At 39.4% G+C, this 26,553-nt stretch overlaps 1 protein-coding gene across 1 annotated transcript in view; it reads left to right on the plus strand.

Annotated features, from left to right (window-relative positions):
* Kcnd2 (potassium voltage-gated channel subfamily D member 2) overlaps window positions 1-26,553 on the plus strand; it is a 496,347-nt gene that overhangs the window by 453,978 nt on the left and 15,816 nt on the right. The gene's annotated exons all lie outside the window — the stretch shown is intronic.

The raw sequence follows: 26,553 nt of genomic DNA on the forward strand, positions 1-26,553 counted from the left end.
ACTCACTTTGTAGACCAGGCTGGCCTCGAACTCAGAAATCCACCTGCCTCTGCCTCCCGAGTGCTGGGATTAAAGGCGTGCGCCACCACGCCCGGCTGTCATTTGGATTCTTGCCCACTGTCACTTTTAGTGAAAGAAGGCCAGAGATCCCAAGTGCTTAGTTCAAAGCCAGCATTTATTCTGTAAACCTGGACTACGTTTTTTGAAGACCTCACTGATCTCAATGTAAAAGACAGAGACTGGATTTGACAGCATGACTTCTTCCTGTTCCAACATTCAACAGTCCAGTGCTTAACACCACATATCAAATTCTGTAGGTAGCTTGTAGTTCCCTGAGCTTCACACACTGAAGGGTAGCTCAGTAAACAGACTACAGTGTAGAGTCAGCTCAGTCTTCAATCCAGCTCGCATTGCTGCTGTTTCACCTTCTCCAAGGACATTCTCTCTTTTCTAAAGTGTCGATAATAGCTATCTGCTGGGAGATATTGTGAAGATTAAAAACAGTGTAGGTGTTCAATAATTTGGATGGCATTCAATTAATCATAGTTATTTTTTTCCAAAGTCTTTCAATGAAATACACATGTATCTAGAAGGATAATGGATCTAGGTGGTGAGTTGTCCTTTCTAGGTGTGATAAACAGAAAACCCCTAAAAACTCTAAGGATTAATGTTAAGTAGTGTTATAAAAATGCATATAGCCACATGACAAGTTATACAATGCTGTAAATTTGTTTGTTTGAACCATGCATGCAATGTCGTGATGATACAATGGACAGAATTGTAACCACATATGCTTCCAACCATCGTGGATCTGAAGGTTATATGATGCTTAGAGCCCTTTGTAAGACAACAAATAAAGTCTTTGCAATGGTCCAATGTGTGCTGTTACTATCACAAAATACCACAGACTGGGACACTTATAAGCAATAGAGATTATTTATCTCACAAGAGCTCTAGAAACAGAGAGAACAATGCATCTTTTCTTTCTCTTGTCTGGTTACGACTGAAACCTCTGTCTCGAAAAATGTTTCCACTGCAGCTCATAACAGTAGCAAACTTATAGTTGTGAAATAGCAGAAACATTGATTTTTTTTTTGGTTGGCTATCATGACAACATGAGGAACTATACCAAAGGGTCTCAGCATGGCAGTGGGGAAGACCAGCCAGCTGAATTCTGCTTAGAACCTTTTAAGTTACATCCTTCCAGTAGAGGAGAGCCCATGATCTCCTGCTCAGACTGTTAAGATCTCATCTTTTAACACTGTTAAACTAGACAATTGATATCTACATCTGAATACATCAACAACAGTTATAAACATACCTTTTCAGCATACCTTTTATGAAAAGAGGAAAATCTCTGTATAGTTAGGTCAACCAGGTCTACATCACAAGTTCCAGGCTAGTGATGGTTGTCACAGCAAAACCTATTTCAAAAGAGAAAAAAAAAATCGTTTGAAAATAACACAAATGCCAAGATATCCATAAAATAATATTTCTATAAATTGATTGACATATACCTTTATACTTTCTTACATTTTTATGGTGTAAACTTGATTCTTTTCTATATAGCAATAATGTTCACAATGTGAATATTTTAGAGCAAGAACAGAAAGACAAATTTGCATTTTTCTACAGTACATTTGACAAAAATTTGTTTGCATTAAACTAATAGCTAGAATGTGTAGAACAGACAGTTTTAGTGCTCACAGTACTATTGCTGTTTATTTTCTAAAAGGAAAAGAATTTTGATCAATTCTACTTTATAACTTCTATAAAATACATATCCTACAATGTAGAGTTCTTTGTCAATTCTGCCCCCGGCAGGAGTGAACTTCTCTTTAAATTTGACATCAATTACAACTGAATCTTTTTCTTACTAGCTTGCATAGTTATTATCCAGAAATAATTTCCATAGTCTAGCTCAGCCTAGTCTGAACATTTCACTTACACTCCGATGCAAGATGATTAAGGTAGAGGTGTGCATGCATGCATGCATGCGTGCATGTGTACTTGTCAAAATCATAGTTCCTCTACCTTTGTTTCAGAAACAGAGAAACTGAAAGAGCAGATAATATATGAAATCCTTGAAATAATTTCTACACCAAGGCATGTACAGCCACAAGAATTTAAATGTAGCCTGGTAAACTCAAGCCAACTATATACCTAACTCATCTCTTTAACCTAGTCACAAATGTCTTCCTGTCAAAAATACCAGAAAGAAGGAAAGTTGAATTGGTAAGAGAAATTGGGGGGGGGGGACTACAGTTACTACAATATTTTACTTTAGTAATGTGATAGATAGCAACCTGAAAGAACCTAGAATCACATGGGCAGTGGCCCTACATGAATGCATGTATGGAGTTACTGGTTGTGTAAATAAATGTGGGAAGACCTCTTTACTGTGAGTGGGATCATTCCCTAGACAAGGGGTCCTGGACTGTATAAATGGAGAAGAGGAGCCAAGCTGCAGCTTTCTTTGATCTTTTGCTTCTTGACTGAAGATAAGATGTAACCAGCTATTTTCATCCTTGTCTTCCCACCCTCTAGCATGAACTGTGCCTTGAACTCAGAGCTAGAAAAAACTTTTCAGCAGAGTTGCTTTTGTCTGAATATTTTACCACAATAACAATAAAAATTAACAAATTAAGAAATGGAAGCATAGCAGGGCGGTGGTGGTGCACGCCTTTAATCCCAGCACTTGGGAGGCAGAGACAGGCAGATTTCTGAGTTCGAGGACAGCCTGGTTTACAAAGTGAGTTCCAGGACAGCCAGGGCTATACAGAGAAACCCTGTCTCGAAAAACCAAAAAAGAAAAAGAAAAACAAAAAAGAAATGGAAGCATGTGTGTGGAAACATTTGGGGGCCCATTCTTGTTGGAGTAACTGAGAGGGTATGGCATGTCATGTACCCAAGATGCTACAGAGGAATAAGATGCCACGCTAAAGTAGAGGGACGTTGTTCCTGAGGAGTGCTTGAGATCTCTGAGGGGAAGAAATGAGAGTGTAAGAGAACTAGTGACAAGGTAGGGAAAGGAATAGCAACAGCCAGCTACACCCCATTCAGGAGCCTCCTACAGATCACGTACGTTTGCTAGTAGTTCCTGGGTGCCTCTGTCTACGTCAGCAGAAGATTGCTACGCTACCCTCATAAAATGGAAGCTCTATCAAGGAGGATGAGCCCAGGGGTTGTTTCAGATAAAGGAGGCTTGCAATGGGTATTCATTGCAAGAGTGGAAGGAAAGGAAATGAGAGAGAGAGAGAGAGAGAGAGAGAGAGAGAGAGAGAGAGAGAGAGAGATTCCCCTTTTGTGGCAGTCCTAAAAACCAGTGACAAATATAACGAAACATAGGACAAAAACACTTTCACCAGCTTTCTTTAATTGAAATGCTATTGTGCCCAAGGGTGGGCATGAACATAGCTGAGCCAAATGACAATGAATTACAGACCTCCTGTGGAAAATCATTAGAAACTGATATGTATATATGTGAAAGAACTATTCAAGGACAGAGAATTCATACAAAAGAATTGCATTATATCCAATAGGTCAACTAAATACCAGTAAGTGACTGACTATATTGATAATGGACATTTTACAAATTAATTGATGAGACTGGGTGGAGAGTATTAGCCTGTGACTCATCCTGCAGTCACATCAGGATGCAAGCCTTCTTCCACTCACTGCTCACTATGGCTGAGCCTGACCTAACGTGTGTCCCATATAATCACCACCTCACAGGTGGCTTCTCAAACACATTTCAACATCTTCCCTTCCTGGCTCACCCATCTTCAATGTCTTGGTGTGAGTATTTCACTACCAAAGCTGAATCAGATCTTAAAACAATCCCCAAATCTCTTTTTGAAAACACCTTGTCTTAATCAGGGTTTCTATTCCTGCACAAACATCATGAACAAGAAGCAAATTGGGGAGGAAAGGGTTTATTCGGCTTACACTTCCATACTGCTGCTTATCACCAAGGAAGTTAGGACTGGAACTCAAGCAGGTCAGGAAGCAGGAGCTGATGAGAGGCCATGGAGGGATGTTCTTTACTGGCTTGCTTCCCCTGGCTTGCTCAGCCTGCTCTCTTATAGAACCCAAGACTACCAGCCCAGAGATGGTCCCACCCACAAGGGGCCTTTCCCCCTTGATCACTAGTTGAGAAAATGTCTTACAGCTGGATCTCATGGAGGAATTTCCTCAACTGAAGCTCCTTTCTCTGTGATAACTCCATCTGTGTCAAGTTGACACAAAACTAGCCAGTACACACCTCAATCTTTCTTGATAGCACACACCGTGATGTTTATCTTTGTGGGTTTTTGTTGATTGGCTTAGTTTCAGTCTTCCCTCCAAATATGTAAGGTATATGAAGGTCTGTTCTGTCCTTTACTACACGCTATATTCTCAATAGCCAACAGATTGATTCAGTAAGGAAATGATGGAAATTTAAGGTTCAGAGAGATGGACTAAGTATGTGAATAAATGATAAATTATCATTTAAATCTAACTCTCCATGCATTGTTTGTGGGATCAGCCACTGTGTTGACCACTCCATGCTAGGTGGGACCCTTAACTTCCAGAACCCATCACCAATTTATAATATGAGGTCCCAACCTGTGGCCATATGGTACAGGTTGGCACAGGATACCAAGAGGTCACAGCCACTGCAAGAGCCACTATGATGTGCATGTATGTGGTTGAGAGATGGGAGAGAAAGAGAAGTGGTTTGAACACTCTGAAGAGAGGTGAAACTGGAGAGATGAGGGTGGAGAGGAGTAGCTTGCTCTGCCACCTGATGCCATGGTGAAGTCCCAGCCTTGTGCTGCTGCTGAAGGCTATGCATTGTTCTGTGGCTACACAGTGGGAGCCGTCCATGTCAATGTCAGTGGCCCTTGTTACCACCAAGGGCCATGTGTATATCTCTGGCCTGGGTGGACACTTGGAACCATGTTGACACCTAAGGACTGCACAGAGCTGGTCCACCCCTCACTTGCTGCAGCACTTGAGTGAGCAGACCCTGTACCTCACCTCAGCAGCACAGCAGAGATGGCTTGAATGGTGTGGAAGCTGGTGAGGCAGCCCCAGGGTCATGAGAACTGGAGAGATGACCCCACCCCTTGCCAACTTATTCATTGAGTGAGCTAGCAGGGGCAGTGTGGAGAGCTTACCCTGATGCTTGCAGATTCCAGAGAGCTGGCAGGCTGACCAACTCAACTACCACCCTAACCCAGGTCTAGGGCTCTGAGTTGGCTCACCCCAACATCTGTCCCATCTATGAACTGGAGGAATGAGAGAAGGGGCCAGTCCTGCAGATTCAAAACTGTAGGATCTCCATGACACAGGGCAATGGGGCATCTAAGCAGAGTCCTGGTGAGGATCCAGTATTGATATCATAGCAGAAGCCAGAGGCTTCAAACCAGACCAGTGACTCATTGCAATGAAAATTTGCAAATAAATGTTAGGACAAAAGGGCATACTGTAGGACACACTATGACACACTCCAGCATCCACAAGATTTTTTTCTCTTTTGATGGGGAGGTTTCAAGAACAGAGGGTTGGTAAGAGAGACTAAGGAGATAGATAAGTAGGATTGGTGTGCATGATGTAAAATTCATAAAGAATAGGTAAAGAGGTTTTTTTTTTCAAAAAAAAAAAACAAAAAGAAAAAGGAGACAATGATACCAACAAGAAAAACCCTCCAAACATTAAATAAAATATGAGGCCCATTTCAAAAACAGGGACTTATAGTAGAAGTAATCTACACAATTCTTTCACCTTTCTTCCATTTTCCTTCAACCTGTAATTTTATATTGGTAGCATAATCTATTTAGGAAATGAACTCAACTTCAAATTATGACTATCAGTTTTGTCATTCATCTTTTCTAGCTATACAGCTGTGAATGAAAACATTATTTGCAGACTTAACACAGTTCACACTTGATAACTAGTATGTAATGTTTGTAGCCAACATGCTTGGATGCTGCTATGACACTCTTCTCTGTGCACACATCATAGGAACCTTCTCTGTCCTGTAGATGAGCATATGAACAAAGGGAAGTAGAAAGGCCAAACAACTGAGAGTTGTCTGACTTTCTCTTGTCTCTGTTTCTGTGTGGATGGGGATATGGGATGTCACAGGAGTGAAGAAGGATGGAGGGCAGGTTCTTTAGTTTGGTTACCACAGAGAGAAAAAGAAGACATGAAGTTGGATAGCTGGGGAGGATCCAAGAGGAGTTAGGGGATCAGAAACCATGATCAGAATGTACTGTATGAAAAAATATTGTCAATTTAAAGCAAAAAGAGTTTTCAAAGCTATCACCTTCTCTGACTCCTCTGACCCACTACTAACTCCTCTGATGAAGCGATCATACATGACGCTTAATCAAAAACTGGCTAAACCAAGTCACAAAGATGTCTTGGCAAATAGGATGCAGGGAGTGCAGATGAGCAGCAGAGAATTTGTTTGGTTCTTTCTCCTGTTCTGCTAGCACACGGGATTTGCAAAGAACATGCTGAAAAATGAACCTTACTAAGCATTCCAAGACATCAGAATAAACACAGAGCTCCCATGAGCCTGTGGCCTGTGCAACACGCGACCTGCCCATGAAGCCAGACACGTTTACAGTATTAGTCTCCTGCAGGTTACTCCTTTGAACTTGGTGACTCTACTGCCAGACTCCCACAGTAAGAATCATACTGTATTAAGTTAAGGATACCTGAGTTCACCATACTGTGAAGACAACAAAGGATGACAAATAGCCCGCAAGTCTCTTCAGATTCCTTCTGTAAGTGGTAAATGAGACAAGAACACACGTCGGCACACCAGGAATGAGAGATTATTTTTATTTGCAGGCATTTTTAATTGCCTTTCCATTGACTGAGCTATTAAAAATTCAAATCTGAGCAGGGAGCAGGTAATTTACAGCAGCTATATTTTCTCCCTCGTTTCATTATTGAAATCGTTTGAAGGTTGAATTCTGTACTAATGCAATAGCAAATGCATTGACCAGGAAGCTGTCTTCTCAGCCTCTTTGAAAGAAGGAAGGGTCATAAAGAAAGTCAGTTATCATCACAATCCTTTGTGTTGGTTGACTTTGCTTTTTCCTGTAGTTTTTCCTGATTCATTCCAAGTGAAATGTGTCTTTTTTACCTATCACAGCTTAGGGTTGTCATTGCCTAAGGATCCATTTAGAAGATTGATACATAGATTCCACCAAGAAAATTAAGCATGTTTTTGTGTCCATTTGGTAGGTTCTAAGACTGATTCTCATTAAGGCCTAGTAACTCATACAGAAAATGGCAACACGAGATTTACATTCACCCAGGGTTGGCAGAATCTTGGGGTTTTTTCCATGAATCTATTCCTAATTAGCTCATTAAAGCCAAAGACACAATAACAATAGTATCGTAGATTTTTACCAAACTGGAATCGTTAGGCTCTCTGCCCTCTCTCTTGCTGTCTTTAATTTACAATAGTCAGTTTTATTGCATTTTCATGCACCTGTGTATTTTTTCTACACAGGTTCTCACATATTTCCACATCTCTTCCATGATTTATTTGAAGATTTAAAAGGCAATACTATATTCTCCTAAGCTGTGCTACAATAAGAATTGTCTGGTGTATACAATGTAAACAGATAAGATGTGGAGGCTCTATTTTTTCTACTCATGTGCTATGTACACAAGCGGTTAAATTAGAAGTGAGAAGGTGGAGCTGCGGGTTGTCTGAGAGACATTGCATCCTTAAATCAAAGACACTGATTTGAGGATGTGATCAAAGACTTCATCAGCTCTACAGATTCATCCTTACAATGCAGGGCATATTTAGATCTCTTGGTTTATGGTCCACATCACATATGCTATCTATTATTTATTTGATGAGGTTAGAAGATGCAAAGACAAGAATGCAGCATCTTATTTGTAATGACTTTCATTCTCTTTACTAAGATTCTTAAAACACTGCAGGGTCTAAAAGCTGTGAAAATGTCAGTTTCCACAATTAAGGAGTCCCACATTAAAGGAAATCATGTTCTCTTCTGAAAATAACCAGAACCAAATAGACTATGGGAAGTGTTAAGGCAGGAAAAAGGACCTAGGGCTACCTGTGATAAGATCAAATGTAAAAATAGCTTTTCTTGACATTGAGAATTTTATGTGAAGTCTTTTTTTTTTTTTGGAAAAAATCTTTTCTGTATCATAGCAGATATGTTTCTATCTAGCTCATAGAATACTCTGGTAATAAGTTGGGGGTTGTTTTGTTTTGATTGTTTTGCTTTGTTTTGCAGAATTTACTATCTGGGCAAAAGCAGTTCCCACCTCATTTGTGGGAATGAGGAAATCTGAGGTTCATTATAATATGGAAGTACTCCCATATCTGCATTTACAGCTAGAATCAGAGTTAGAGCTGCCAGGTGACAACAAGGCAAGCTAACAGATAAATGCAGCAAAGTCCTCAGATGAAAGGGACAGTAAATGAGCTTAACAAAGCAAAGTCTTTGAAGAACCCAAGTGACTGAATATTCATGCCACACCAAATGGTTCGTGACTCAGGTCCTTTCTCTCAATCTAAAAGGTGAAGAGATGTTACCAGACTCATCCCAAGTGTATTATTCTAATTTCATCAACATGCACCTTAAGAGGACACAGTAGATCTGGAGAAATGGCTCAGCTGGTAAGAGTACAAGCTGATCTTTCAGAGGTCTGGGCTTCAGTTCCCAAAACCCACATGGTAGCTTGTAACTGCCTGTAACTCCAGTCCCAGGAGATGTGTGACACCCTCCTCTAGCCTCCCTTGTCACTGCACAGCGAACATACATAAACTTAGGCTAATGTCATACACATAAAATAAAAATAAATTTCAAAAACTCAAAAAAATTTTAAATCATCAAGATAGGAATGTATTTCTTCTGGAATTTGAGATTAAATTCTTATTTGTACCTAAAAAGAGTATTTCGTTCTTTTACAATTTTTGTGGATTTTCTTTGAATTTTAGACTTCTAAAATACTGTGTAACTTATTTTATGCGTTTGTATTCTTCTTACATTACCAAGTAATATTAGATAAAGAAAATACAAAAGTCTACAATGAAAAGTGAAAAACAGTTTCACCTAAGATAATAAATTATATTTGATTTTATAATAGAAAGAAAGTAAAACAAATATATTAATCTTAAGTTGGAAGTTCCAAAACCAGCTACAGGTCTCTGAAATGAAGGTCAGCCTAGATTTCCTGAACAGATATAGATTGTATCCATTTGCTTCTTGAAAGGCTTGGTGTAACTGCAAGATTCAAAGTGCCTGGTTCAAGTCTTTTGTTCAACACTTAATAAGACTATATAATACCTGCATGCATGGCCCCATTTACAACAGGATCATCCGACTACAGATGGGCCCCTTTAAGAATGTGAGGTCATGCCCACTTACACCTCTCATCTCTCCTGCTTTTGTCCCTGTAACTATTTAGCTTCTCTAAAATTCTTTCCCCTTTCTGTAAAATAGGGGCAATAACATTATGTCCATATGGGGCTATGAACGTTTTATAAATATGCTTTCTACCTATAAGCTTTTTATCGTAGTGCTCAACAACTTACTTATTGTTTGGTAGAGTAGGGATAAAATTCAACCTGTTGTTAGCGATCTGCCACAGCATAGTCGTCCTACGTGAGATAGGTTGGAGTAATCATCTTAGTCACTAACGAGGAGGTAAAGGGGAGATGGTCTCACCATCACATTTTAAAGGAAGAGAACAGTCTAGGAGAGGTCATGATATTGGGAATAGTGTCACGTGACTAAAGGGGACAGAAAGGGACTGAATGAACAGGACCACTGGTCCTCTGGCTTCATGTATTGCCAAACCAAAGTAACTTTTAAGCAGCTTCAATTAAAATATCATCAGCTATAAAATGGTAACCAAGGGCACAAAGGCTTAGCAGTCACTAACAGTGGAATTTATTCTGAGCATGCTATATGCAGATGACAGTTGTAGGCAAATCTACCATGAGAGATGGATTATGAACAGGGTCACAGGCGGTCACATACAGTCCATCCTCAAACAATCCTGTTTTCTATGTTATTCTGAAGTTCAGTTGTGTCAAGTCTTCCTGAAACAGTGAAGTTGCAGCTGGCCTTGGTTTTTGTTAAGCTTTCTGTGTGATGTGCCCAGGTTCACATGTGAAAGTGAAAACTTCAGGAAGTAGGGATTATGGGGCCATCGTGTTCCTGTCCTGGTTTGACTTGATTCCTTCAAGAATATAGAAAATAAATTCAGACATAGTAAATATAAGCAAACTTGGTGGCGATGGTGGCTTGCTGATCAACATTTTCCTCTTTTGTTCCCACTAGGTGAGTCTATTTTTTATAATATTTAGTTATTATTCCATCTTTGATGATAATGATCACAGAACTAATACAAGAAAGTGAAACACTCACTAAATAATTCGGTATCCTTCCATCTCCCTAAACAAATACAACTTATTTTCTTCCTACACAGTACTTTCTTTCCTGCATGCTTCTCTTTGGGAAGGCACTAATCATAGAGATTTTTAATTTACCAGCTAAAGTTGATTAGATAAACCTTCCTTTAGATGATAAGGAAGTTTCGACAAAGGAAATAAATTACTGTTTTTTATCTGATTATGTGAGTTAAAAAATAAAAACCATTTTGATTATACAACACATTGCACTTAATACCTACAAAGGGTCCACTACAATTCGAACGACACAAACTTAAAAATAACAGAGAGACAGCTCTCTGTGAACTCTTGTTTCCAGTATTATGGATAACTTGCACCTTGAGAATTTAGTAATGCCTAGGCACCGCACAGTGCCTGTTTTATTTTCCTGTTGCCTCACAAGATGCAGACTGTATCTTTGGCAGAACAATGGAATAATGAAATAGAAGAAATGAATAAGAAGTCCAAGTACAGCAGCCACTGCTGGCCTTCAGGGTTGAGACACTATCCCTCTTTGTTTTCATATTATACCATATGCCCATTTTGATTGGAAAATGGCCTTTGCAAATGAGTTACCTGAAGACTGCAGTCAACAAGTTTAGGTCTGTTGACTTTGGTTTGGGGTTTGATGTAAATTGAAAGTGTAAAGGGAATCTGAAAGAGCATGTTGTAGATATCATGAGACGCAGCATTCCTCTTAAAGGAAACTTGCTCTGGCACAGGTGCAGATCCTGCCACTAATGGCACCATATCGCAAGTTACAGACTTTCTCTGATGTCACATGTTAGGTCAGCATGTGATGTTCTAGGTATATCCTCCATCCTCATGAACAACTTTCAAATACTTTTATTGACCCATATCATTAATTAGAAAAGAGTTCATTAAGATTTGTATCCATCTCTAATTGATCAAATTAAGAAAACATTCATTTCATGTGTCTTTTTTAACATGAAATTCATTGATAACCACTAAGGTAAAGTATAAACTAAGAAACTCTTTATAAATTCTCCCTCCACTAGAAGCAAGCTTAAGAGTAGTTCCACACAGGAGAATCTCACTTTTTAGGCTAGCAACTGTTTATCATGCCACTCACTCATTCCAAGCCTCCTATGATCTGTGGGACATTTTAATAAAAAGATTTTTAAAAGTGGAAGAAAAACTATGTTCACCTCTTATTGCCTTTAACACATAAAGTAGTTAGTTATTTGCTGTATTAAGCATAAGTAGTTATGAACGGTGTCAGGGAGTCAGATAGCACTGCTTTTATTGGATTCCATTTTATATAAAAAAAACAAAAAATGCAAAACTAAAAGTGGCTGTCTTCATTCTGACTTCATCACATTAATTTGTTCATGAGGTCTCCTATCCCCCCACAGAGAAGCTTCATAAATGGCCACTGTGGGCTGATGAGGAAGGAGAATTAATCCTGTATTGTGTTGTAGTCAAGTTCTCTTTAGAAGTTCCTCAATGAGGATCAATACAGGGTCTCCAAGGAACTCTTGCTAGACAAATGGATGCCTTTTTAGAAGTCAGCCCACGGAAGGGGGACAAAAAGCTTTTTCTGGGCACAGCCAGCCCTGGCTGAAACTTTTGGGAAACAAATATCTCTACCCCCTTTTGCTGTCTTTGTGGTCAACTGATCTCTCCACCATCTTGTTCAAAACTGCCTGAAATCCCTCAGGAGATGCATGTGTGAGTTTGAAGCTTCATGTGCTGCCACTCTGGGGAATAATTGTATTTTATCAAAGACAAGTGTTCCTGGGCAGAATGAGTCTCTCGCTGCAGACTTTCAGTAATGTAAGAAGGTGTTAAGACATATCACTGAATGGAAGGTATCCCAGAATCATCACATAGCAATGTGGTCTACTTCCTCATGAGACCCTGCTGTTGCTAGGAGCTAGAAGTTACTAGGAAGCCGCTCTACAACCTAGCACTTCTATTTTCTGCCTGACATCCTCATTTTTATTTGTCTTATTTCAGTTCAAATTGTGTCACCTCTTAAAGGCATTTCCCAAGGCAGAGGGACTTCTAGGGACTCCTACAATCATTTCTGTTATATTTCCTTAGTAGCTCTTCATGTTTCCTATTCATTTACTAAGGGTTGCTAAGAACAGTGAGCCTGTTGTGAATCTGTGCCTTTCTGCTACTTAGGAGCACAGTACCATTTTATGCCCACCTCCTGCACCAAATGCATAACAGCAAACTACAAACAAAGTTGTGAGCCTGTGGCTGCGGCATCTCCTGCAACCCGAAGGCAGAGGAGTCCAGAGATGGTAGAGGAAGAAGAAAGAGGGAAGAGACAGATACACTGAATAGTCTTTCTTCTTTCTGTGGGAGTGAATTCCCTGGGAGCCAAAACTCAAGGAGCAGAAAGGCTTTGAAAAACTACATTTAACAGAGCTGAGGTAATGTTTTAGTGAGAGATGTCAAGTCCTCCTAGAAGAAACTGCAATTGGCCTTTCCAAAGTGGGTTGACTGAATAAAAAAAAAAAAAATGAGTCTTTTGAGGAGAGGATTTGGCAAACCATGGCCCACAGGTCAAATTCTACCTATCTCCTGCTCATAAAAACAGAAGTATAGGAATAGCATAAACCATGTGGAAAGGTAGAAAGGGGGGTTTTACATATTTAAACTGTTAGAAAAAAAGTCACAGGAAACTAGTTTTTAAGATGTAGAATTAATTTGAAGTGTAGTTTAAAGTCCTCATAAATTGCACTGGGTTGTACCCACATGAGATCATATATGGTTGTGTTAGTCAGGGTTCTCTAGAGTCTCAGAACTTATGGAATGTCTCTATATGGGGAAAATTTTTTGTTATGATTTAAAGACTGTAGTACAAGTAGCCCAACAATGGGCAACTGTAAATGGAAAATTCAAGATTCTAGCAATTGCTCAGTCCCAGGAGGCTAGTTGTTTAAGCTGGTCTTCTGTAGATGTACTATGGCAAGCAAGTGCAAGAAGTTGAGAAGTGAGTCTTCCTTCTTTCAACGTCCTTATGAAGGCCTCCAGCAGAAGGTGTGGCCCAGACGAAAAGTGTGTATCTCCATGCCTGGATCTGGAACTTGTTTTTTTCCCAGGCTGACCTTGAATTTAGAGATGGTCTCACCTCAGTCTCCTGGGATTAAAGATGTGTACCATTTTGCCTGGGCCTAAGCTTCTTATGACCACTATGCCTCAAGACCACCATGTCAAGATCCAGGTCAGAACCTGTATCTCCCAGCCTCAACATCTAGATGACAGGAATGCCCTCCATTTCTGGATTATAGTTCATTTCAGATGTAGTCAAGTTGACAACCAGGAATAGCATCCCAACAACTTAGATAGGATGTTATACTACAACAATACAGTGAGAGAAGGTGTCCTGTGAAGCCTATCCACTGTGCCACCTTGCCCTGTTTGGAATGGTCTGAATGAATATGCTAGGGAGAATTAAATGCTGCATTTGTGTCTTAGGCTACTTAGTATTTTGAGGGACTTTTTAGTGGTTTTGTGTTTGTTGTTTGTTTTGTCAACTTAACACAAACTAGCATCATCAGGGAAGATATGGCCTCAATTGGGAAACTCCCTCCATCAGATTGGCCAGTAGGTGTGTCTTCCTGAGAAATGATCAATAAGAAAGGAGCCAGTCCACTTTGGACAACGCCACTTCTGGGTTATTGATTTTGGGTCCTGTGTGTGGTTGAACACGTTATGGAGAGTTACCCTGTTAGCAGCTTTCTCTCTGTGGCTTCTGCTTCAGGTCCTGCCTTGGATTCCTACCTTGACTTCCCTCAGTGATGGATTTTGACATGGAAGAATAAGATAGTGGCTTTCTAAAATAGCATTTATGATAGAACTAGAAATCCGTCTAGGACATGTCTCTTAAAAAAAACAATTGAGAACCAACTGAGGATAGGAAAAATGATGTGGTAAAACGTGGAACAAAAGCCATCCATGAAGCATCATCCTTCAGGGTAACTATCAGAAGTGTAAATGGTATAATTAACAATTGTTTCCTGGAGAAGTGAGATCAGATAGAGCAAGGCTAGCAGGCAATAGCCATGGGAGTCTTGAAGGAGGAAGTTAAGAAATGACAGCTACTGATATTTAGAGGCCTGTGATAATGGTAGTTCAATTATTTGTTTCTTGTTCTAACTCCTGTTTCTGAGTGGGAAAGCTTTGGGGGGGGGGGACAGAAGAGTCAAGTGCACAATCTATTATCAGCATCAAAATACTCAGTTGATCATAAGAACTAGATATATTGTTAGAGAAGTGATAGAGAAAGGGAAAAGGAGAAAAGTATTCTTAAGAGCAGTGTTTGGTTTTAGCTTCTATCAGTGGGTACATTTTTCTTCCTGTGCATGGCAGTTCACTAGTTTATGTTCTTCTCTGTATGCAATTGTGTTTCTCCTGATAAAACCACTTACAATAGTGTGAAAGGATACACTGTTGTTCCAGACTTTAGCATCCTCTTCTCATAATGAAATTCAACCACCATTGGTCACATCGTGTTCTTCCTGGGTTCCTGGAGTATTTACAACTCCACATGCTTCACCTACAACTTGCAGGTAAAACACTTTCATAATCCCCTATAATGGAGGAAGCATCTATCTGTCGAACAGAGTTTGAGAACACTGTAGCTATTCACACTAATGACACCCATAATGGCATTGCTATGTTCCTTCTTGTTCCGAATTTAATGCACACATCCCATCCTATATTCTCACTTTATTGTCAAAACCCTCATTGGCAATCTCATAGCCTCCTCTAAGCATAATTTTTAAACTTAAATTTATAAGTAACAGCCAGTCTTTAGCGTATTCAACTATATCCTTTCATTACTATAATAAAAACTAACAACAAACATAACAACGAGAACAAAAGATTTCTGCAACTGAAAGATGCATGGCCAAATGAGTGAACTATGAAGCTGTGCTCATATTTAAAGGCAACTGGGATCACATGCATTCACCTGCCTCTGAAATACGACTCTAATTTATTACTGATGGCATTCTTGGTGGTTCTGTTCTGAAACAATTTGTTCTAATTAAGAGCCCCTTGCCAACACTGAGTCACCATGAAGCTTGGAAGCCCCCGAGACCGGCTTTCATTACACATTGTGCCCATTTCACACAAGTAGAACATTTTTACAATCATCGGATCCAATTTACGTCTTTATAACATTGCTTCCCATCTGGGTGGTTGGGTTTTTTTTTTTCCCCCTGCATTCTACCAAAACAGATATTTTGATTTCTTGTTCTGCACTCAGGGTGGAAACCTGGAGTCTGCCCTGAAAAAAAAAAAAACAACTATTTCAATCTTCTCAGTTTATAAAAAGGAAAGCTGAATGGTTTGAAGTTGTTCAAAAACACAAGGTGAGATGATAGCAATGTGGTATGGTTACCGTGAAGTTCTGTCTCACTGCTGCAGCTCAAATTCTGACAACTCTTCTCCATATGGAACAGTGGTGCTTAACCTTCTTAACGCTGCAACCCTTTAGTACAGTTCCTCGTGTTGTGAGGACCTCTAACCATAAAATGATGTAACTAAGACTTCAAATCTGTAGGGACAGACCAGAAGAGAACATCCTGAGCTCTGACTTCCTGGTCCTTGCATTGAGGATGTAGATGCTAGAAGGCTGCACTTCCCTAGGTTCGCTGGCATCTGCTGTTCTCCCTGTGAAAGGCACTGAAGAGGAGCTGTGGAAGGCTATGGAAGAAGGGCAGGTGTTTTTTCTCCTGTTTTGCATCTTGAAAGGAGGCATTCCAGGGATCTCTATGACTCTAGTTCTTCCCAGGCCTTGATATCACTGACTTCCATTAATGAACCTTTAGCCCCAAACCTCTTATAACTCTTCCCAACCCGTATCCATGGTAACCTTGTGATGCTGATAATTGCTGATGTATCAATCTGCTCTGCAATTTTATCATCATGTGATGAAAATTCCATCAAGAAACCTGCCCTCTTGTAGAGACCTGAGGGGATGTTTTGCTTAAAATTTGAACACAAACTTCATTTTGTAAGGTATTGTGCTTATAGAAATCTTCCTTCTGGATAACTACATGGAGACATGAACATAAAAAGGCATATGAGAATCTTTGCATTGATTATGTTTATAATACAGAATTTTCTCTAGAATTTTTTAACCTTTTAATTTCCAGCTTTATTTCCATATAGTTCCCTTTTTACTTCTTTAAAGTGATCTTGAGGCAAATGTTACTTCATAGATATTTTTAAGTTGGTTATATTTAAGCTTGGACATTTTGTTGTTTGGTTTTAGTTTGGAGTTTTGTTAGTAATTTTCTAAACCAGATGCAATCAGAAAGCAACCATTAGAGCATTTTCACATATAATTATGACACAATAGAATTATACAAGTAGAGACTTGAAGTTATTTAATACCCTCTTCACATCTATCTTTCATAGCTAATAGAATGCTCAATCAATTCTTTAATCTCTTCAGAAGAGGCAAAGCAATCTACACCTTGAATGTATATAATATATTCATTTAATCTTAGAGGATAACACTGCTTGACAATGATCAAAAAAATCTTTACTCTCATGTAAAGATGAGTTTACATCTTTAGTTTCTCATCAAAAATAAAATTTCTTTAAGGATATAGAGAATTCCCAAGTCAAATTGAACAATAGAATTTTAGTGTAAATATCAGTGGTCTTTGGGAACCTACATCTCAGTCTGGGTCTAGAGAAATGGCCCATTGGGAAAACATTTGCCAGGCAAGAGTGAGGAGCAGAACTGGAACCCCAGAATCTATATGGATACCTTGAATGAAAAGAGACAGAGCAGAGACTCCCTTAAGAATGCTAGTGGGCTATACTAACTGAGCTAGTGAGCTTTTGGTTCAAATGAAAGAAAATGCCTCAAAATGTAAGGAAAGGGATCAAAGAAGACAAGGATGTCATTTTCTGATTTACAAATGCACAATATGTGTTCACACATATGAAAACATGCACACACACATGCACACACACATGCACACACACACACACACACACACACACACATGTTCTTCACTTCTTTACCATTTAAACAATGGTTGGTAACTATAAACATGAAACATTACATTATCACATTACAATATTTATCTTTAATTTTTTGAAGTGCCAGCAGGAGGGTGAAAAAGTAGTTGTCTTAAGCTTTATAACTTGAGTTCAATACCCCATGTAGTACCATGATTAAATAAGACAGTCAACTACCACAGTAGTCCTTGGACTTGCACATACACACAGAATAAATGCGTTTTTACCAGGAAGGAAATTTCAGTAACTAGGCCAAGAGCTTCGTAGATCTCTTTAGGCACAAGGAGGACAAGGCAGGTCTTCAGCTTCAGTGCAAAACTTGTAAGAATGTTCTCCATGCTGGTATAACCACTCTGGAAATCAGTCTGGAGGTTCCTCAGAAAATTTGACATAGTACTACCGGAAGATCCAACAATACCACGCCTGGGCATATACCCAGAAGATGCTTCAACTTGTAATAAGGATACATGCTCCACTATGTTTATAGCAGCCTTGTTTATAATAGCCAGCAGCCAGAAAGAACCCAGATGTCCCTCAACAGAGGAATGGATACAGAAAATTTGGTACATTTACACAATGGAATACTACTCAGCTATTAAAAACAATGAATTTATGAAATTCTTAGACAAATGGATAGATCTGGAAGATATCATCCTGGGTGAGGTAATCCAACCACAAAAGAACACACATGATATGCACTCACAGATAAGTGGATATTAGCCCCGAAGCTCAGAATACCCAAGATACAATTTTCAAAACACATGAAACTCAAGAAGAAGGAAGACCAAAGTGTGGATCCTTCGATCCTTCAATCCTTCTTAGAATTGGGAACAAAATACCCATGGAAGGAGTTACAGAGACAAAGTTCAGAGCAGAGACTGAAGAAATCACCATCCAGAGACCACCCCACCTGGGGATCCATTCCCAAAACAACCTCCAAACCCAGACACTATTGCGGATGCCAACAAGAGCTAGCTGACAGGAGCCTGATAAAGCTGTCTCCTGAAAGGCTCTGACAAATACAGAAGTGGATGCTCACAGTCATCCATTGGACGAAGCACGGGGTCCCCAATGAAAGAGCTAGAGCCAGGACCCAAAGAGCTGAAGGGGTTTGTAGCCCCATAGGAGGAACATCAATATGAACTAACCAGTGTCCCCAGAGCTCTCTGGGACTAAACCACCAATCAAAGAAAACACATGGTGGGACTCAGGGCTCTATCTACATGTGTAGCTGAGCATGGCCTAGTCGGTCATCAATGGGAGGAGAGGCCCTTGGTCCTGTGAAGGTTCTGTGCCCCAGTATAGAGGAATGCCAGGGCCAGTAAGTGGGAGTGGGTGGGCTGGGGAGCAGGGGGAGAGGGGAGGGGATAGGGGATTTTTGGAGGGGAAACTAGGAAAGTGGATAACACTTGAAATGTAAGTAAAGAAAATATGTAATAAAAAAAGAAGAATGTTCTCCATAGTGGATAGCACTGACCTGGAACTGCACTTCAGAGAAGGAGCTGAGGACAGGGCTGGGAATGCAGAGGTGATGGAATAGGTTGTATTGTTAGAGCTGTCACAAGGGCCATGGCTTGGAGTTGTACTGTCATCCCAGATACCTCAGTGGCCACAAAAAAGGTTAAATTTCTGCCGCACTCCTATCTCTCAGTCAGTTCTATGAGAATTACAAAGCAGACAATATGCAAAATTATCAGGACTTTCTGGGAATAATTAGAAATCAGAGATGTGTTAGGTCGTTACTGGATAATCCATAAGTAATTTGAAAAGCACAGTTGAAAATAAAATAGGTAAACACTTAATCACAGCTTGAAGGTGTCATGAAGCCTCTAGTAGCTAATAGGTTTTAAACTATTCAAAATCAAGTAAGATTTAAAAAAGTAAAGAAAAGAAAAGAAAAGAAAAGAAAAGAAAAGAAAAGAAAAGAAAAGAAAAGAAAAGAAAAGAAAAAAGAAAAGAAAAGAAAAGATTCGCAATAAACAGCTCCATTACTGGCTTTTAAGTTGGCTGATTGGCATCTGAAAAGTGATGAAAGCCTACATCCAGGAGCTAGCTCCTCCTCCATCATGGCAGAGGGCCTGAGGGGCCTCTGGAAGAACTATTCCCAATGAACTGCCCCCCATGTTTTCCACAAGTAATGGTCCAACACTGCAAAAAACCAGGAGCATTTGCACTTTGAGGAAAAGCATTCAGGGAAGGATAAAAATGGTGGAACCCCGCGCAGAGACTGCATGTTATCTGGTAGAGGAAAGAAGATTGAAGCCACAGCAGCAGGTACCTGAAGGAAGCCACTGTGTGAGAGCAACCCATCAGGACTACAGACGAAACTTCCCGGAATAGAAGAACACAAATAGGCCTCCTCTGGAAGCTGTTGCCGTCAGCCCGAAGCCAAATGGCCATATTTGCGGGAACCCTGATCTGCTTGCTGGGATAATTTTATTTCGTTGAAGGACAAGCTCGTCTCCTCTAATGCACTCCCCAGGTAAAACCAGAGTGGAGCCAGCATGGCAAAGTAAGCACCATACAATGGTCTTTGCAAAGGATTGCTAGTGCGCCCGACTTGGATCAGTCTAAGATCAGCAGTGGCAGGACAGGGAGAAAGGGATGTGTGTGATGGTGGCAGGACAGGGAGAAAGGATGTTGTGTGAGATTATGATAACTGTCACTGGCTGGGCTTCTGAGCTCACAAAATTCTCCTCCGAACAACTTCAAGGCATTTAACAATGCTGGCCATAGGCACATGACAGTAAAAGGCATGCAGGAAGTGGGGAAATGTCAGCTTGCTACACCTTCATCTTTTTTTAAAGTCACTAGATTACAAGCACTTCCTCTGGGTATAAGAAGGAAGATACATTGATAATATTGAACCACGTTGTGTGACCATTTGATAAGGTGCCAGAGAAGAACAGAAAAAAATAATGAGCTGCTCTGGTCCTGGACATGAGGAAGAGAACAAGAGAGAAGTATCTCTCCTTGGTGTCCCCCTTGTTTCTTATTTGCCACCAGACATCATCTTGACAGATTTATTTAAGCAATAAACATTTATTGAGCTCTAACGATTTGCTCAACAGCAGACAAGGTCTGTGCTAAAGTTCACTTGATACTGATGACATGATCCTTCACCTGTTCGACCTCGTGGTTTGGCAAGAAAGCACAAGCCTCTAAAAAGAAAAACCAATTACAATTTATTAGTTGCAAGAGACAGAATGAGTAGTCTCACTGGGCCCCCAGATAAGTGGTCAAGATGTTCTTCAAATGAGAACTGACATTTGGGTTCTGTCCATTTGAATTGTAATTTTTTCCAAATGATGTATGCAGTAGGAATGCAAAGAAACTTGTTCTAAAAAGAACAAAGTTGCAGAGTTATATTTATATAGGCAGGTCCAACCTGTAGCCCAGCATCTCCATTTGACCCAGGACACCTATGAGTTCAGATCAATATAATATTATAAAGTTACTCAGAACCTTGAGGGTTTTTTTTAATAACTAAATTGCATGGTTATTGAGCATGAAGTTTAGATATGATAATATGCAACATAGCGTCAAAAGGCTAGACACGCCCAGTGTTAGAATGATGGAAGTAATATTATGTTCAAGTAACAAAAATTGATTGTAATGCATCAGATGTGTGGATGAGCAGCTGAGGGAGAACCAAGGGTCCATTTGTGAAATACTATGAGGATCTGAATCATAATAAAGAATTTGATGTCTTTCTTCCCGGTGACGGAGACTAAGGTCTTCTGCCAAAGAAAGGGATGATCAAGATAAAGCAGACTTCTGAGGCAGAGATGAGGTGGAAAAGCAGAAAGTATCTTCTACTGTCCCACAGCTGGGGACACCAATCCTGTTGAAGCTGGACAGTATTCTTTGATTTGAATGTATGTCCCCCAATAATCAATTATACATTTAATGTCATAACTTTAAAACAATGATGAAAATCTACTTGAAAATAAGAAAACATTCTTCAGACAGGACTCTGACGTCTCTTTACTGTTGGCATTCGTTCAGGCAATAAATATTTTATTAGGTCATGACGTTGCAACCGTCTGTTCCATTTGGGAACTTTAAATCCTTCCTTTTGTGATATGAAATATGGAATTCAAGTAGAAAAATCAAAGGCAATAGAATTTGTTGTTAAAAAGCCAGAGTCCAAGGAAACCCAGTGAGTAATTCTGAATAGAAAACCCTTTTTGGTGAGAATGCTCAGCCCATGGGCTGAAGGCAGGGTGACTCTTTCATCCTTCCTTCTCCATTTCTATACACAGCCTGTCCTTAAAAGTCCCTCATTTACACTCCAGAGTCCTAGTAAAGAGCTTCTTGTTTAAAACTGGGCGTTAGTGATAGCTCACACTGTCACTGTAGAAGATGACTTATCTTTTTAGAAGAAGCAAAATATTGTCAGAATTAGTTCATACCCTTGAAATTGGGTAATCTGTGAAAATGGTGGGATTTTTTTGTGTGCTGTTCAACTATTTCCAGAGTAATAAGATGCCCAAATATATCCTAAATGTTGAGCGTATGTAGGCAAAGATAAGGGATCTGTGCAGGCAATTTACTGGAAATACTACTCCGCATCTCAGCTTGAGAAGACCAGAAAAGACCTGGTTTGTTTCCAAACTTTCGTTTAGGTTTTTATGCCCCCTAGTGGGCAGTTAGTATTAATGCAGTTGCAAAATCATGTAGCTCATTTGACAGCCTTTCTTTTTGGTCAATTGAATTCAGACTCTGTAATCAATAATATATGACATTGAGATCCCCTTAACGGTTACAATAATGTTTTAAATATTATTGAGCCATAATAGTAACTTAGCCAGAAGACCTCAAGCTATGAAAGAGAATCTTCCTTTTAAATGGTTCTCTTTCGTTTGGGTATTCAACTCTCATAGACTCGGTTATAGAGTGGTTGTCCAGTATGAGTGAGGATTTTCTTCTCCTCAAATCAAACAAGAAGGTCTCGGGAAAGGGAAAAATTATGTGAAGAAGCAGAACTTTATTCCAGACAATTCACCATAGAGGGTCCACATTTACCCCACTGAGCTTTATTCATGAATTCCCTGAACGTCTATTTTCTTTCACTAAAGACCTCTAGTTGTGAAAGAGAATCGTCTAGTTTCCCCTTTGATGTCATAGAGGCTGAATGTGTTAGTTTTCTGAACAATAAAAAGATTCTAAAATATACTTTTAAAATAATAATAGTTCATAGATTGGCTGAAACAAAAGATAGCACACAATTCTTGAAATAATGTATGTGAAATTCTCAAACTATGTAAGAGAAGGTGGTTGACTCTTTGGGCAAAATAGGCAAAACAAAGTCATTGCTGCTCTTAGGCAAACATTGATTTCAAAATGTCAAAGAGCAATCTTACCACTGTGAAATTAATACCAGAGCCCCTCTGGCAAAGAAGGTCTGTCCCACAAGCAGGTGTTATATGGCAGCACTTTAAAAAGTCATTTGCTATTTGCAAACATAGCAGCCACTGTAAAAACTATCCATCAAACTGTGATCCTTCTAGATTGCAAGCTGATGGCAGAAAATCCATGAATAACATAGCCACTGAGACCCTAAGGGATAGAAATATTAGTTAATAAGTAATCCAGTTTCCGGGTCAGAAGAAATTATTTCTTATACCTCTTGGATTAGCACTCAAGCCAAAAGAAAAAAAAAAGAAAGAAAGAAAGAAAGAAAGAAAGAAAGAAAGAAAGAAAGAAAGAAAGAAAGAAAGAAAGAAAGAAAACCCTCAGATACAAAATCATAATCAGTACACACACACACACAGGGGGGGGGGTACTTCCACCAGTATATTATACATATTATGTACTTTCATCTAATTTCTAAAGAAAGCAATCCATCTTTCAAACATGCCTCCAGGAATTGATTTGTGCCCAGATGAGTCGTTTGTATTTTATCTAGTTGAGTGGATGATACACAGTAATGGACCCAGCACCTGGATTCCTCAGCAGACATGACTGCTTTGGACTTCACTACATCTACACGGGCTCCAGTCATTCTACTTCTCATACCTGGCAACTTGTGACTTTCCATCACAGAACAATAAAGGATTGGGCATGAGGTTGGGCACTGCATTCACTCTAATATCAACACTTTCTTCCTTTAGAACAAAAATCTCTTCTATGTGAATGATTTTTTTTTAAACATCACTCCTGTCTCCTTCCTCAGTGTCCCTGGAAAACAGATTTGTAAGCCATGACTTTTCTAGTGATATTACCCATTACAATGGAATATTACCCATTATACATTTGTTGTGTGAATGTATATATATTCTTCATATTAGATAAGCAGGAAAAATAAAAGTCATATGAATAAAACTAGAGGTCTACCAATGGAGCATTCAAAACTATGTAAAAACTTTGAACTTTTTGCAATTTCTCAGCTGTTAATTTTTTTGTAAAAAAAAAAGTCAAATGATGAAATTAAATGGATATAAAAAAATTTTATTTACATTATGTTGTGTATAAAATTACCAACATTTTCCAGCCTATAAAAACACACAAAAATAGTAAGATTAATAGGCTAACAAATAGATGATTGATTCATGCATATGTATATACAGACATATATTCATACATGGATAAATAGGAAATAAATATATACAGATTCACTTGAGTTCTTTGCTTGTACCATTTCCAAATGGACCCTTGAATATGTAAGGGAGATGGATGAATCCAGGGACTTTACCCATAGTTGAAACCGAAGTCTTTGGTAACCAGAATTTAAATATGTCTGATTGTGGCATGTGTGGCTGCATGTGCTAGGCAAAGTGCTCCTGACCTATGCAGAACCAAGGTTATAGTGAAGCAATTGGATGAAACTTGAATGAATGCAGCTAGAAATGCTTCTAACTTGTTACCAGCTTGATTTTGAATCAGTGTTTCTACTGCAATGTTCAGAATTTTTTTTTTACTGGACACCACATTCAGTTAGGCAGCCTCACATGTAGCCTTAAATTTTATAACCCCCAGAGCCTGTTACATAGCCACACATGTGACCACATCACATGGTTTGAAAAGTTGGACAATAATTAATGCAGTATGGACATTCTATTGAAGGATTTTGAATTATGGTGGATTACCTGGACTGCTGGTCACCCACAAACACTAAGAATGTGTTATTGGAGAATCAAAGCATTGAACAGAGCCCCAATGGGGCCCTCAAATGCACTAGGGTCAGTCTCCAGCCTGTCATTATCACTGGCCCCTCCTTGGCCCGTTTCTCTGCAATTACCATCTACAGGGTGACACAAAATGTTTTCCACAAGATCCATGTTAATAGGGGTGGTCATTTCCTATTCTTTCCCAGGAATAAGCACTTAGACCTCTAGTATTAAATGAGAGAAAATGCATGCACTCTCCTGATATACAGCGAGAGGCTGCTTCATGCTAGGAAGACACAAAGTCCAACAGCTCCCACTCTCAACTTTATTTTATGAAGAATGAAAAGTAAAGAGAAAATGTCAGACTGGAGACACAGTTCAGCAAGACACCACCTGAATAACATGGAAAATGTCCTTGTTCAATCCCAGGTACCACAGACAAGACTAAAAACATAAATACTATATCATCTATAGATAAGAAGTATGAAAGTTATCAAATGAGAAGTTGCTATGGAACATAGAGAATGGAACAGGAATTCTGTGGACATGGTGGGTAGGAAAGAGCTTTTGGAATGAAGACATTTAATTGACACCTAGGGAATGATCTGGGGCTGCACACAAAGCAGAGAGCTAAATGACCAGTGTGTCCACAGGACAAGGAGTGTGGCAGCGGCTGGGATAAAGGAAACAGGAACTAGGCAGTCATTGTTTTACCATAGTCTGGAGACAAAGAGGATGCCCTTCAATTTGCTTTAGTTTCCAACTCCATTAGATAGCTGAGATAAAGTTCCAAATGGGGGGTATCTGTTTTAAAAGCATGGCTCTATTCCATGCATTGTAGCGAGGTGACTGTGGAAAGTGTAGATAAGTTCCTCTGTCCATTGGTAAGTGATCAAGTAGAAGGTGAGTAAAGAGACCTAAGTAGGTTTCTAAATGTCTTAGTCACACGTGAAAAGAGCAAGACATGGCTCTAGTAGTGGCAGGTAGTTCAATCCATATTAGAATAAGAATCTAGTGGGGTCAGGACAGGAAAGTTCTGCTTAACTATAGAAGGCAAACTATGAAAACTGATTTGAGAGCTGGCATAGGACATGGGGGACAGAAGTGTTCTGTTCTGTCTAGTTTAAGGCTTCATGGGCTCATAGGCATCCATATTTAGAAATAATAAGTTCAGACTACTGAGGGTAGGAGTCTCCTGTATGAAAAAGTCATCCAGTGAGTTTAAGACTGAAAATTAGAATATCCTCTACCTAAGACGAGTCTTAAGATGTGGGATTAATTGAAATAACACAAGGACAAGGTCTATATGAAGAACACAAGAAGATTTCAAAGTGGAATATAAATTATACTAAGCTTTAGGAATCAGATAAAGGGAAAGAAGTCAGAAAAGAGGAGAAAGTGGGACCCAGTGAGGTAAGACGGTGACTAACACTCAAGCAAAGGACAAAGCGTTTTTGAGAACAGCCAGCAACTCACACACAAGCACCAGACTGGGTAAGGTTATCATGAGAAATGGCCATCAGTTGTCACAAGTGGAGGTTGATGGGAAACATGCAAAGCTTGTTTTTTTAAAATAACTGCAGCTGATGAAAACCCAGTGATGTGATGCCCTACTTTTCCTGCTTAAATTTCATCCCCCATCCAATGCTGAAAAATTAAGTGGAAAAGCGTGTTATCCAGACTATAAATTCCAGCACAGAAATATTGACTATTAAATAAATGTTTAAGAAAAAACCTAAGCCACATCATATAAAAGGCAAATTGAAGAGCTTTCATGACATCATTGGACTTTAAATATGTTCTAATCTGAGAGGTTTCTAAATGTTGTCATCATTTTCTACAAGGTTGAAAGGTATTTTTTGTGAGTTTGTATTCACAATTTCCCACTTATTAGTTTGACACCTTGCATATTTTAGCCATGAACTAGAAATGGAGGTATTTCCCAAGTATCATTTGGCCTAAAGCAAAAAAAAAAAA

This window comes from Mus caroli, chromosome 6, assembly GCF_900094665.2.
Source record: "Mus caroli chromosome 6, CAROLI_EIJ_v1.1, whole genome shotgun sequence".
In the NCBI taxonomy this organism is placed as follows: Eukaryota; Metazoa; Chordata; class Mammalia; order Rodentia; family Muridae; genus Mus; species Mus caroli.